Genomic DNA, 14385 nt, shown 5'->3' on the forward strand with positions numbered 1-14385 from the left:
GTCTCTCACTCTTTGCACATTATCTAGTTGTGGGTCCCTGGATTTGTTCCCATCTGCTGCAGGAGGAAGCTTTTGATGTTGACTGAGCAAGGCACTGATATTAGTATAGAAGAATGTCTGTCATCAGGAGTCATTTTATTGATACTTTTGTTTTTTAGGTCAGTAGTATTTGGTTTTATCCTGGATTCATGGACTATCTCATCTAAGTTCTTGGTCACTCACCCAATCAGTGTCCAGTATGTGTTCTATCTAGTGGAGTGGGCTAAGTCAAACCAGATGTTGATTAGCTCCTCCCACAGGCTTTGCACTACACTAGCATACTCGAAGGCAGGTAACCATTTTATATCAAAGGGTTTGTCGTTGGGCTGGTATTTACATTTCTCTTTTGGTATCACGCAGAGCACATTCCTATACCAAAGACAAAAGAGCAGAGGGATGAAGGCTCTATGTAGGCTTCAGCTTGTCCTCTGCTTGTTCAGTAAGCTGTGTAGGTGTTGTCTTCAGCAGTGGGGCCTTGTCCTCAGATTGTGGAGAGCAAGCTATAGTCTTGGCAATAGCCTAGGTTGTTTGGGGTTCCCCTGAAACTCCTTTGACCAACAATTCAATTAGACGCAACCCAATCCCAGTACTGGAAGCTTCACTTGATGACACAAGAAGTCCAGTTGGGGCTTGTTGGGAGCTGTGAACCCCCCAGATCCTGAATTTCTGGTAAACAACTTGTAATGCTTGCAGCTTCTCTGAGCACAAGACTCTCAGGAGTTCCTGATGGCAGGGGAGTGGTTTCTGGTGGGTTTGGCTGGGGCGTGGCTATCAGTTAAGGATCCCTATATAAGCTGCCCCTGAACACAATAAAGGGGGCATTTTTGGGGCATTCTGGCATCAAGGATGATCTGTGTCTCTGTCTGTGAGTCTTTGTGTGTTTCAATCTCCGGCCCCTTGCCCGGGTCATGAACTGTAGAGCGCAGATGGGCATGGTCCACTACAGGGGCTGATACCCTGTAGGTACACAGGTTCCCCATTTTTTAGCTTTCTATTGAGATGGAAAATCCTTGAGCTAGCAGCCTTAATGTTGTTTGCCGTTGCCCCAGGCTATTGGTTCGTCTTTGTTATCTAGGATACGGGCAACCTGCTGAAGCGGCGACCTGCTGAAGCAGCTCTCCAGCTATGGCGAGCTTTTTGAGCAAGCCCAAAGGTAGCAACTGCCTGCCAGAAAACTGTAGGCTCGTGGCCTCTGTCAGCTTAAAGGCATTTGTGTCTGGCCCAGCCTTAGTCATGGGCATGCGCAGCCTTTGCTCTGTTGGCACCGATCTGAGCCCCACATAACATTACATACAGCCTCCGACGTAAACCTGCCCTTCGCCCATCCATTTGTGGCAGGCACCTTTTGGCATCGCGGCGTTCCGCGCCTTGGCCGCCAGTTTCCTGGGACTCCAAGAGTTGTCAGCCGCAGTTGCGCAGCCTGCCGGAGTCCTGTGTACAGACCCTGTACAGTCTATCGGCCTCCGCACAGGTGGATCACATTCCGCCTAGCATGTAGCTCATTAGCTGCGGGTAATACCCAGCTCCATCTACGGCTTGGGGCTCAAGGCTGCTGCGCTCTCTTATTTTGTCAAAACTCTCTCTCTTTTTGGCTCTTTTGCCTTTAGTTACTCAGAAACTTTTAATAGAACTGTTAGACACACCTTTGAATATTTTCTCAGCCCGAGGCCCGCAGTTACATGGCCATCGGCTATTGCTAGCGTGCTTGCTTAAGCTGGGTCCTGGGTCCTGTAACCTTGGGAACGGATTTCAGCCGGGAGCTAGCTGCGCCCAGCCAGTTCTCTTTGGCAAAAATTAAAGTTCCCTGCGTGTGAGAGTCAGGGACTGAGTTTTAAAATAGTCTAAACAGTCTCTTGAGCTGTGTCATTTTAATCTTGGTACCTAGTCTCTTTACGAAATTTTAGCAGCTGATTTGCCCACTGGCCTTCAGCTCTGGATCAGACCTTTCGGCACCCATACTTCTAAAAATCAAACTCATTCACCCCCTTATCACACGTGCACAATTGCACATTACAAAACTGGCCAGATTCCGGATCGTGGGGGGACCCCTACCTCTTTGGGTTTCTCGTGGTAGATCCACAGACGGCAGAACGCGGTTCTTCAGTCCTTATTCAAAGCCGACCAAGGGACGCCATCTGTAAGCTTCCGCACTTTTCTGTGGACACCCGAACCTCGAAACAGTCCCACGAGAAGGGACGATTGTCCTAGGGGTTTGAACACATGACACACACACAAAGAAACCAGGCTCATCTGCCAAGGAGCAAGTGGCAAATGGCAGCTTTATTAAGCATAAGTCGGGTATATATACTGTGGGGCAGAAAGGCACCAGCCCCCCATCAGGAACAAGGAAAGAGAAAAGTCAGGGGGCCGCACCCAAGGTCGGAGAGCAGCTGAACAGAGAAAAGAGGAACCTTTCCTTCTCTGACCAGGGAACCTTGCCTGTGGGCGAGAACCTTGCTTGCAGGTGGAATTACCATGACAGTAGAGGGAGAGTTCTCTCTAAGCTACACCCTTGGGCTGTAGGTGAAATTAACATAACAAGAGAGGGCAGTTCTATGCTACACCCTCAAGCTGATGCAGTGGAACCAGGAAGCAAAACAGCCCTGCATAGCGCCTCGGAAAAATGGGGAACCTGTGTACCTACAATACCCCATTATTTGGTGATTTCATTTAGACCACCTTCATATACGTATATGTCTTAGGAAGTATTAGGTTTCCATATTACTACTTAAAAAGCCCTTAATTTTAGCTGTCTTTCCCTGTAATCCATCCCCTGTTCCCATCTCCCCTCCCACATAATCCTCCCATCTGACCCTCATTCATCCACAACTATCTATTCTATTTCCCTTTACTAGCAAGATCTATCTGACCCCCACCCTAGTCCTTTAGTGTATACATCACCATTGTGGTTTTACAAACTGTAGCTTGGTTATCACGGAGTTAATAACTAATACCCACACATAAGTGAATAAACACCATATTTGTCTTTCTGAGTCTAGGATCGCTCAGTATAATTTTTTTCCTAGTTTCATTCATTTACCTGTGAATTTCATGATTTTATTTTCTTTAAAGACCAAGTAATACTCTACTATGTAAATGTAACACATTTTCTTTATTCATTTCTCTGCTGAGGGACGTCTAGGCTGCTTCCAGTTTTAGAACTTTTGGTTTGGTGTTAGTTACTAGTATGAGATCTTTCCAAATTTTTTATGTATGCACTTAGTGCTATAAACTTGACTTTAAGAGATGCTTTCATTGTATCCCATAAATTTAGGTATGTTGTGTATATATTTTAATTCAATTCTAGAAAGTCTTTCATTTCTGTCTTGACTCATTTTACACTTAGTAGTGAGTTGTTCAGTTTGCATAAGTGTAATCTTTCTGTTGTTCTATTGTTAATATCCAATTTTAATCTGCATTGGTCAGACAGGATGCAGGATAGACTTCAATTTTGTTGTGTTGTTTGGGATTTGCTTTATGTCTAAGTATGCCGGCAGTTTTGGAGAATGTTTCATGAGGTTCTGAGAAGAAGGTATGTTCTTTTGTGTTTGGGTGATACATTCTTTAAATACCTGTTCAGTCCACTTGGTTTATTACAGTGGCTCCCAACCTGTGGGTCATGACCCCTTTGAGGCCACATATCAGATATTTGCATAAGTAGCAAAATTATAGTTATGAAGTAGCAGCGAAATAATTTTATGGCTGGGAATCACCACAACATGAGGAATTGCATTAAAGGGTCACAGCATTAAGAAGGTTGAAAAATGTTGTAGGAGGCCATTTTTTCATTTCCCGGCCACCCAGACTCCCAAAATAATCACTCAAAACTATATTATCTGCAACAGTGTTTGGCCAATAGCTTAAGCATATTCCTAGCTAGCTCTTACATCTACAATTAACCCATTTCCATTATTTTATATTTTATCATGAGGTTTGTGGCCTACTGGCAAGGTTCCAACTAAAGGCTTGCGTCTTTTTCCTCTGGCAGCTCCATGGCATCTCTTGACTCTGCCTTCTTTCTCCCAGCATTCAGTTTAGTCCCCACCCCAGCTCTACTCTGCCCTATCACACAGGCCAAGACAGCTTCTTTATTCATTAACCAACAAAAGCAACACATAGACAGCAGGCCCTCCCACACCAGAGAACTACTGGTTTATGATATCAGGGAGCTGCAGGTTTATGATATCTCTGTTTAGTTTTTGTCTGAATGGCCTGTCTGTTGGCAAGAGCAGGGATATTGAAGTCTCCCACTATCAATGTGTGAGGGCCAATATGTGATTTAAGCCGTAGCAGTGTTTCTTTTCTGATCCTCTCACCTCAGAGAAGTAGGATCACAAGCACACACCGCCACACCCCACTCACAATGTACCACACAATGTGTAATAAACAGCTAAGAGGAACGGACATGGAGTCGCCTTGGACATTTACCTTGTGCTTATGCATGTGCATTGAAAAACTTCTGTGCTCATTTAAAACTTTCAAGTCTATCTTCAACCTTAGGAGAAGCTTTAGACTTATAGAAAATCATCAAGTGTGCTATTGTGACTGTCTTAACATTTCTGTGACTCCCTTGACATGACTAATAGTGATACATCAACATCAAATAGACATTTTCTTTTGTTTCTCTTGTCTCATTTTTTTTTCTACACTTGCTTATTTGTCTCTGTGTGTTCCGTGAGTGGATGTGGATGCTAGAAGACAATTTTCAGGAGTTGATATTCTCTTTCCACTATTTCGGTCTCAAGGCTGGCTCACAGGTCATCAGGCTTGGTGGCAAATACCTTTATTGCTGAGCTATCTGGCTGACCACATATTTTCTTTTTTATTTTTTTTCTTAAAATAAAAAAAAAACCAAAAGCCTTTTTTGCACTTATTGTTCAGGGGTGAAGGAATGTGTGTGTGTGTGTGCACAGGGATGGAGGAGTGTGTGTGTGTGTGTGTGTGTGTGTGCACAGGGGTGGAGGAGTGTGTGCATGTGTGTGCACAGGGATGGAGGAGTGCATGTGTGTGCACAGGGGTAGAGGAGTACGTGTGTGTGCACAGGGGTAGGGGCATGCATGTGTGTGCACAGGGGTGGAGGAGTGCATGTGTGTGCGCACAGGGGTGGAGGTGTGCATGTGTGTGCACAGGGGTGGAGGTGTGCATGTGTGTGCACAGGGGTGGAGGTGTGTATATGTGTGCACAGGGGTGGAGGAGTACATGTGTGTGCAAAGGGGTGGAGGAGTGTGTGTGCGTGTGTGTGCACAGAGGTGGAGGAGTGAGTGTGTGTGTACGCACAGGGATAGAGGAGTACATGTGTGTGCACAGGGGTGGAGGAGTGTGTGTGTGTGTGTGTGTGTGTGCATGGGGTGGAGGGGTGCATGTGTGTGTACACAGATGTGTGCTGTGGTGTGCTTATAAAGGTTTGAGAGAAGCATTCAGAAGTCAGTTTTCTCCTTCTACCATGTGAGCCAGAGCATCAAATTTTAGTCATCCCTCAGGTTGGGTGGCAGGTCTCCTTTAACTGCTGAGCCATCTTGATGGCCCAAACTAAAGTCCATAGTGTTTATCTTATGTTTTCTTTCTGGTCTGGGATTTCATCCAGAACATACATTCTATTGAGTTGCATGTGCAAATTCTTCAGAATCAAGATAGCACTTGCTCTAGTAACTATTTTTTGCATATATTTAAGACACTGGATCATGATTTCAAACTGCTTTTCAAGGACATTCACTGCACAGACAGCAAAGTGCTTTTAAGACTTACAAAAGAAGAAATCCGGCTACATGCTACACATGGAGGACTCCCACTAAAGAAGTAAGCCAGTCACCAGAAAACCAAAGCCATGAGACTCCACTGTGATAGCGTGTCTAAAATACTGTAGAAAGAAGAATGGGCTTACAAAGGCTAGAGGGGTGTGAGGGATGAGGAGTTCTGGTTCAATGGTTAGAAAGTCTAAAAGAAAGTGCAAACCCTTCCCAAAGGACTTCTAAACAAGTCACTTCATTTCCCCCTTTGAGTAGGGTTTTCACTGTACCGACAGTGTGTTGATTCTTACTGGTGTTCATACTTGCTGTTGTTTTTTTTTGTTTTGTTTTGTTTTTGTTTTGTTTTTTTTTTACAAGAGCAAGAAGGACAGTAAACAGCATCCCCGCTGAAAGGCATTGCAGAACCGGGACCCTCCACACCTTTCTCATGTTGTTCTCAGGGGCTGTAGAGTCAGAGCGGGTCCATATTTAGAAGATCAAAAGACACAAGTCCAAAACACCTGGTAGAACAGACAAAAAACATCTGTAAGGGACACTCCTGGAATCTCAGCGGGCCTCAGGCGAGGGCTGGGAACCCAAACCTGGCCTGTCAGCAGCAGGTGCATCGTTGTCCGGCTCACCTCGTTCCATCTCCGGATCAGTCCCCGGGCTGTCCTGCTTGGGAGGAAGTCATAAATTATATCACATCAAGTATGTTGCTTCTGTCAAAAGGGCAGTGTGGAACTGATCGTTATCAACATGTTCCTAGGGCCATTGATTTTGTTTATGGTTTTGTTCATTGACTTAGAAAAATTTCCAGTAACGCGATATCCAGCCACTGCCCCAGAGAAAGTTCAAGGGCTCTGAAGTACGATTTTAAATCTGCTCAAGGAACGTGATGAAACTTAGTGACAGATGAAATGCTCGTTCTCACCCTTAGCCTCTCTGAGTTCTTTAAAGGAACAATTCTCGAGTTGCGTCATAATGGGATTTGTGGGAGATACGTTTTGAAGAAAACACCCCTAGAAACCTATGCGGCTCTTTTTCAGTGTGGAAAGTCACTCTGACTTTTACATTAAAAGGAATCGCTGCACAAGCCTTTTTGCATGGCTTCTATAGGATATCTTTATGAGGTTTTAAAGGTCTGTAATATTTAAGGACATTTATCGTCCTTTATGGAAGAAAGTTTATAGTGTTAACTATATACATTAAAAACCAATTCATCAGGAATCTAGGAATTCTCATGAACACGTGTAGAATAGAATGGGAGGACTTTAGACTCCGCCTCTCTAGACTCATTTTACTGGAGGATGACTGTTCATACAGAGGCTACTGTTTCCTTCTGGGAAACCCAAAGAATTCATGTTTAAAAAAAATTGAAATAAAAAGTCCAGTGAGATGCCAGATCTTGGGTACAGACTCTGTTGTGTTTTTATAATTGTGTGTCCAGGTCACCACAACCTTGGTCAGCAGATGGACTTGTCACAGTCCCCTGACATTCTTGGAGCCCGCGAGCTCTCACGTGCCTCTTCCTCTCTACCCATGACAACTCACTGTATAATCTCACAAGAGCCGACTCATAGAGCTTGTGCTCTTTTATGTCTCATGACTTTTCCTCAACACATGATTTTTGGAGGTTACCTGCAAAGCTGCGGTGAGCCGTAGCTCACTCTTGAATTCCCTGGTCCAAATTGCCTCTTGTTGGTCTGTGTTGGGTTAGTACAAAGCTGCCATGGTAACCCTTTACATATTTTGGGGAAATATATTTTTAATTGTTTGGGGGATGTCTCTGGAATTTCTGGGTCATAATGAGCATAGGTTGAATGGTTTAAGATGTCTGCATTGTGGGGAGACTCTGCCAGTCATGCTTAAGAGTTCAAGTCCTTCATTTTTCAATATTTATCATTATTCACTGCAACAAATTAGCCATTCTCCTGCCTCCCTCCCAATCCCTGCTTTAATTTACATTTTTCTGGTGGTCAATAGCACTTGGCCTGTGCATTTCATTTAATGAACATACTTATTGTTCTTGGATTTTGGTAAAGCGATGTTCAAGTGAGTGATGATGTCTATAAAAAGAACTTTATATTTGAGGACATTTCTTCCAACCTGTTGTCTACCTGCCCTGTGGTGGCATTTGGTTTTTGTTTGTTTTTATCTCAGCTCTTTAATGTTCAGTTCTAGCCTTTTTTGTTTGGGTTTTCTGGCTGTACGTATTGAGGGGGTGCAGCATGACAGTTGGGTTCACGTACACGCTGTGTAATAGCAGAGTTGGGGTACCTGGCACACACAGCCCTTTAGATATTGACCATTTCCTCATGCTGGGAGCCCTTTGGTGCTTCCTTTTCAGTTATTTGCAAAGCACATGTTAAATCGTTGCTAAAAGTCCTTCTAGAACCATTTCCTTGTCAGAACTATACTTAGGTATCATAACCAGATGTTTTACCTTGGGCATAGTGGCTAAACCCTAATCTATGCTATTCTAGCCGGCGACTGTGACACAGCAGTTTCTGGTTGCTTCTCTGGTAGATGCCCTGTAGCTCAGGGAATTCCACAGGCTAGGTGGGAATTCTGTTCCGGCCGGCACTGGCTCCGTTACTTCAACTAAATGAAGCTTTAACTACATCTCTATTATTCTATTCTTAAATAAAACTCTAGATCCAAAGGCTGAGGTGAAGACTTCCTACCTCAGGGAGGTTAAGTAACTTCTACCTAACCTTCTCTCCTTTCTGGCATCTGCCAAAAGCCCGTGCTTCCGCTTGCCAAAACAAGCAAGCAAGCAAGCAAGCAAGCAAGCAAGCAAGCAAGCAAGCAAATAAACAAACCTCCCCACCACTACTTGAAATCCCTTCCTACTACTTCCTGTATGTTGCTCTGTCTCTTCCAGACACCCTCTGATGCTCTATGACTATTTTCTGTCAATTAGTTGCTAACTCAGCCTCCTGACTCAGGGTTAATTTGATTTAATTAACTCAAATGCTAACTCGGGGTTCACAGTGTGATCGAATATCCCCCAACAACAAGATCCCTATTATTTTCCCTCTCCCCACCCCTCCTTAGACACCAGCAGCCGTAATCTTCCTTCTATGAAGCCCATGTTTTAATCTTCTACCTGGGAGATTGTTGTGCCCAAGTTGAGACCCCCCTCCCGACCCCCAGAGAGACCACTGGAATCCAGTCAAGTCCAGAATGCATATTGTTTGTTTGTTTGTTTTTTGTCTTCCCATGCTTTATTTCACTTAATGTAATACCACCTCATCCTATCCACCAAAGACAGGATTTCATCCTTCTGTGGTTGAGCAATGCTCACAAAGGATGTTACCACCTTTTCACGATCTGTCCTTCTAACAGTGATGGTCTGATCCTGTGGTTTAGCTACTGTGAGCAGCACTGCTCCAAAGAGCAATACAGGTCTATCGAGCTGACTTTGACTTTGTTTCCTGTGTGGTGACACTGGCTAGTAGAATTGGTGGATGGTGTGATCATCTTGTTATAATGGTACTAAGCTTTTTAAGGATCGCCTACACTGTCATCATCAGGGTCAGGAAGAGTTACCTTTCCGTACATGTATATGTATGTATATATAAAACATATACAGTAGTAACATAATGCATATAATAATAAGTAGAAATATTATACAATATCATTATATAATAAAATATAGCAACATTATGATTTATAATATTATGTAATTGTTATTTATGTATAAATATATAGTATATTATTTTTATGTAGGCATCTATTATCACATATAATACATATGATTATATAAGGATATAATTATATAATAATAGATGACAATATAATAATAAATGTATATAATACCTGTTATATATATATGTGTGTGTGTGTGTGTGTGTGTGTGTGTGTGTGCATGATTTCCCCTTTCTTTCCATCTGGCCCACGTCTCTTTTTGTTGCTGCTGCTGCTGCTGCTGTTTTGCATCTAATCATTCAACCCAGGGTGGGAGGAAATCCCATTTTGTTTTTTCAGATACTGAATATTATTTCATTTACACATTGGCCACTCTTATATCTGCTTTTGAGAAATGTTAGTTCATATCATTTGCTTGTCTTTAATCAGCTTGGCTTGCATCCCCACCCGTCTTGAGTTGTTAAAATGCCGAGGCTGTTCTGGGCATCCTTGTCAGAGGGACACACTGCGGAAATACTCCTCTGACTGCTTCTGGCCTCCGCTGCCGCGCGCACCTGGCCTGCAGGAGGCTTCTACTGTGGTTTCATCCCCTCGTTGCCCATTGTGACTTCCAGATGGACTTTTAAAAGGACTTCCATTTTAGATAGCTTCCCACTGAAACCCTTGTATCTTTAGTTGCTATGACTACCAACCCCCCTCCCGCGCCGTCTTTTCATATTTCTAACAGTTTTTTCAAAGTTCTCGTTGTTATTCCTAATATCTGTGACATCTTGGATGATTTTCTATTGTCAGCTTTTCCTTGTAGTCTTGAGCTATTTCCCTACTTATATACATTCCTAGAAATGTGTCTGCTGTCTATTATGGGTAACTGGTTTTACCCTGACCCCATCTATATTGGGACTGACTTCAGGGCCTCACAACAAGCTGGCTAAGTGTGTGCTCTGTGGCTGAGCTACATCCCAGTCCCAGGTTCTCTCAATTAAGGGAAAGCTGATTTTTGTTGTGAACAGTCACTTCTACTCTCAGTGACTCATTTGAAACTCGTGAATGTTTGTTATTATCGCTTTGTTCTGAGGTAAGATCTCACCTTTACAGGGAGTTGAAGGCCGATTTAGGCAATTTAGTGAGGCTTGTGTCAAAAGTATAATAAACTTAGGCCTGGTGGCACATGTCTTTAATCCAGCATTTGGGTGATAGAGGCAAGAGGATCTCTGTGAGTTCAAGGGCCAACCTGGTCCACACAGTCAATTTCAGGCCAGCCAGGTCTACATAGTGAAATCCCATAGAAAAATGGACAATAGATAGATAGATAGATAGATAGATAGATAGATAGATAGATGATAGTTAGATAGATGATAGACATGCAGACAAACAGATAGAAAAAGGTTTGAAGATGCAACTTAGTTGGCACCTAGAAAGGGGGTGGGACTTTGATGAACATTTGCATATTTGATTCATAACAATTCTGTGGGTGGAGCCACACTCAGGGTGATTATAGGATAATCTAAGTCGCATGGTCAACCTCAAAGATGGTAATCAAACCACCCAAACTGACGATTCTAAGTTCAGAGATTCCTGTGATACTACATTTCAGTGCCCAAAGCTGATGTGGTCTCCAGTTGCTGTCTCCTTCAGTACACAGACACCAACGAGAGGACGGTGTTTGGGTGGATCTTTTTTTATTGGATAAATCAAATTGGGTTGAGTTACTAATATAAAATTAGCCCTTTTATATTTTGTTATTAACAATTCTTATTATGTTGTCTCTGTCGTCTCTGTGTGTGTGTGTGTGTGTGTGTGTGTGTGTGTGTGTGCGCGTGCGCACACGTGCTGTGTATACATGTCCATATGGAGGTGTACTACAAGTGTGTGCTTGTACATGTGGAGGTCAGAGGTGGATGTTGTGCGTCTTTCTCAGCAGCTCTCCACCTTCACTTTGAAACAGGGTCTCTCGCTAAACCTATAAAACTCATTGATGAGCTCCAGGAATCCACCTGGTGGCCCCCAATGCACATTGCAGATGCTACTGCCATGCCTGACGTTTCTGTGGGTGTTGGGAGCAAACTCAGGTCCTCCCGCTGTGTGGCAAGCACTTTGCTGACCGGGTCAGCTCCCAGCTCTGCACTCTTTGTTGTTATTGTCATTTATTTTCTGAGGTGAGGCCTCACATTGTGGCCCTGGCTGGCCTGGCACTCACAGACTGACTTCCTCCTGTTTCTGCCTCTGCCTCTGCCTCCTCCTCCACCACTGTCTTTGGAGTGCTGGGGTTAAAGCTGTGCACCACCACGCCCGGCAGCCTTTAACATCTTAAATTACTTTTTGTCGGATATTTAGTTACCACCAAAAAAAGAAAGAAAAAAAAAGAAGAGAATGGTGATGATGAAGAGGAGGAGACTATGAAAATGTGAGAGACATTTGCAATGTAAATTGACCTTGTAGTGTGGGCAAGCTGTATTCAGTCATTTTAGGGACTTACAATAAAATATTGATGTTTCCCAGAGGAGAGAACCTGTCCCAAAACTGCAGCCTCAGATCCTGAGTATTCCTTGTCCGTCAGTCTGCCCTATAGATTTTAGCCTCACGGTCATTTTTAAGTTACAAAAAGAACAAAACAAAACAAAACAAAGGATCTGAACCAGGAAAAACAAAAACAAAATCAAAAAACCTTTTTTTTGTGTACTTGTGTATCACTCACACATAAACATGACACACCTGCGTGCATATATGTGCACATAGGTGCTCACCTTATGATGAACTTATACTCCAGTAGCCCCATTTTATATTGTAAATGTTCTGACAACACCCTACCCGAGCACCCTAGGTTAGCAACACACTAGAAGACAAGCAAGCCACCCTTAGGTGGCTTTACTGGGAGCTCAGGTCATGCTCAGTGTCATAAAAACTAGTCCCCAGGTATCTGAGAGCAGGAAAAGGACAAATTCAAAATAGAGCCATGTTTCTTACTGAATGCCTTTGATTGTACACCATTGTAAAGTCAAAACACTGTAAGTTGGAAACTATCCAGTGTGTGTGTGTGTGTGTGTGTGTGTGTGTGTGTGTGTGTGTGGCCTACTGGTTCTGTTTCTCCAGACAACACCCACCAATGCAGAATCTTCCTGAATTTTCTGATCTGAGTTGTCCAGGATGCCAGTCCATTAAGTGGTACAGGGGTTAGAGTCTGCTGGGTCTGATACCAGAATGACTTAGGTAAATCTTCTGCCTACCTGTCTGAGGTTTACAGAAAGTATCACTCCAGCTGTTTGGTCCTAGGTACCTTGATTGACAGATGAATTGTCCTCCACAGTGGGATAGCTCACTACGGCAAATGTCCAATCCAAACTGGAGAATTTACCCTTTGTAACAATGGACAGCTACATATTAGAATGTATTTCTACTTAATTTGGACTTTCCTCTAGGAAACATTCAATCAGTCCTTGGTCACTGGGAATTCCAGTTTATGCATCTGTACGATGTTGGATTATTTACCTTTTTGGACATTCTTACTTTATTTACCTCTATTGACTATATTTACCTTTTTGAAAACAACTTGGAATTTAAGTTTCCAGCTCAAGGAATAGTCAAATCAGACTGTGAGGTCTGACCAGTCAGCAGCCACTTTTGATCTACAATCTATGTCGAATTCCTGAGACTCACCTTGAATTTATTTTCCTGGCATTTGCACAAACTGACACAGGTCACTGGGGACATGGGTTATTCTGTCATCGCTTGCTACTCCCTTGGTTCAGTGACTGCCTGGCGGTGTAGCATTTCACAGACTCAAGGCAAGTTGTCCTCATCGGAGAACTGGATCTCCAGGGTGTCCCAGGCATAGCAGACAGTCAGATATTTCACACGAGGAACAGGAATGTTGCTAGCCACCGAATAGCTAGCAACAGGGCTAAGGACTACCCAACCCACCAGATTTGTTAGGAAACACAAACGCTTCCGTAGATTACCTTTGTGTGCTGTCGGTACTCCTTTATCCAAATAAGTTTGGTTTTGTTAGCACAGAAACCAGCAAGGCTAGTTGAAATGTGTCTAAACAGGTGCTGATTTTAATGTGTTTGTGTAGTGAGTTGCTCTTAGCAGCAAGTTACAGGTCTGAACATCTGTCCTGAGTGATTCACGAAACAGAAGCTGCCTGGTGGAAACTGATGTTTGAAAAGCCACCTGCAGAAAAGTACCACAGTTATTCCTCCTGCCTCTGCCTCCAGAGCGCTGGGATTACAAGGGTGTGTTTGAACAAACCACAACTTTTACCTCAAAGGAAATGAGAGATAATTTATTATAGAGCTACATATAAGTGACCATTGGGTTTTGCCCCCAATATCATGTTCCAACACGGCAGTAGCAGTTTAGGAATGCATAAATGAAGGTATTTGAAAAATACATTTGTGGAAACAACAAGTAGGCAAGTTATACGGTAAGGCAGAAAAATGCTTATATGGGCCCAGAAATTTATTTTTATGCTACTTGATAACATTTGTAGCCCTTGGGGCAGTGGAGACTTGGGGTCTGTTTGTACATCCCAGAAAGATTTACTCTACAATAAGTAATAAATGGCTACTAAGGGGATAAGGTCTCAGATCTGTCTTCAGGTCTGCAACATTTCAGCTCTGAACATTCCAGAAGTTCCCATCAGTTCACCAACATTGTGGAGTCTTTGACATGGGAGAAGCTTTGCATTTGTATTTTATTTTTAAATATACTTGATTTACGAGTTTATCAGTTGATTTATGAAAAAGCCTGTAGGGTAACAGAACACTTGCTAGGCTTCAGACATTTCTCTCCAAGTCCCCATTCCGAAGCTACTTAAACCGCCTCTTGATGCTGCCCGCAGCTGTGGGAAGTTCCCTAACCGTCTAAAATGAAAAGGGGAAAGGCTAAGAATGAGAATCGGGACCTTTGCTGGACCTAAGGAAAGTCAGGCCTGTGACTTGCAGGCCTCCAGCTCACTCTTTTGTTC

This window comes from Myodes glareolus, chromosome 14 (genome assembly GCF_982192425.1).
Source record: "Myodes glareolus chromosome 14, mMyoGla1.1, whole genome shotgun sequence".
Taxonomy (NCBI): domain Eukaryota; kingdom Metazoa; phylum Chordata; class Mammalia; order Rodentia; family Cricetidae; genus Myodes; species Myodes glareolus.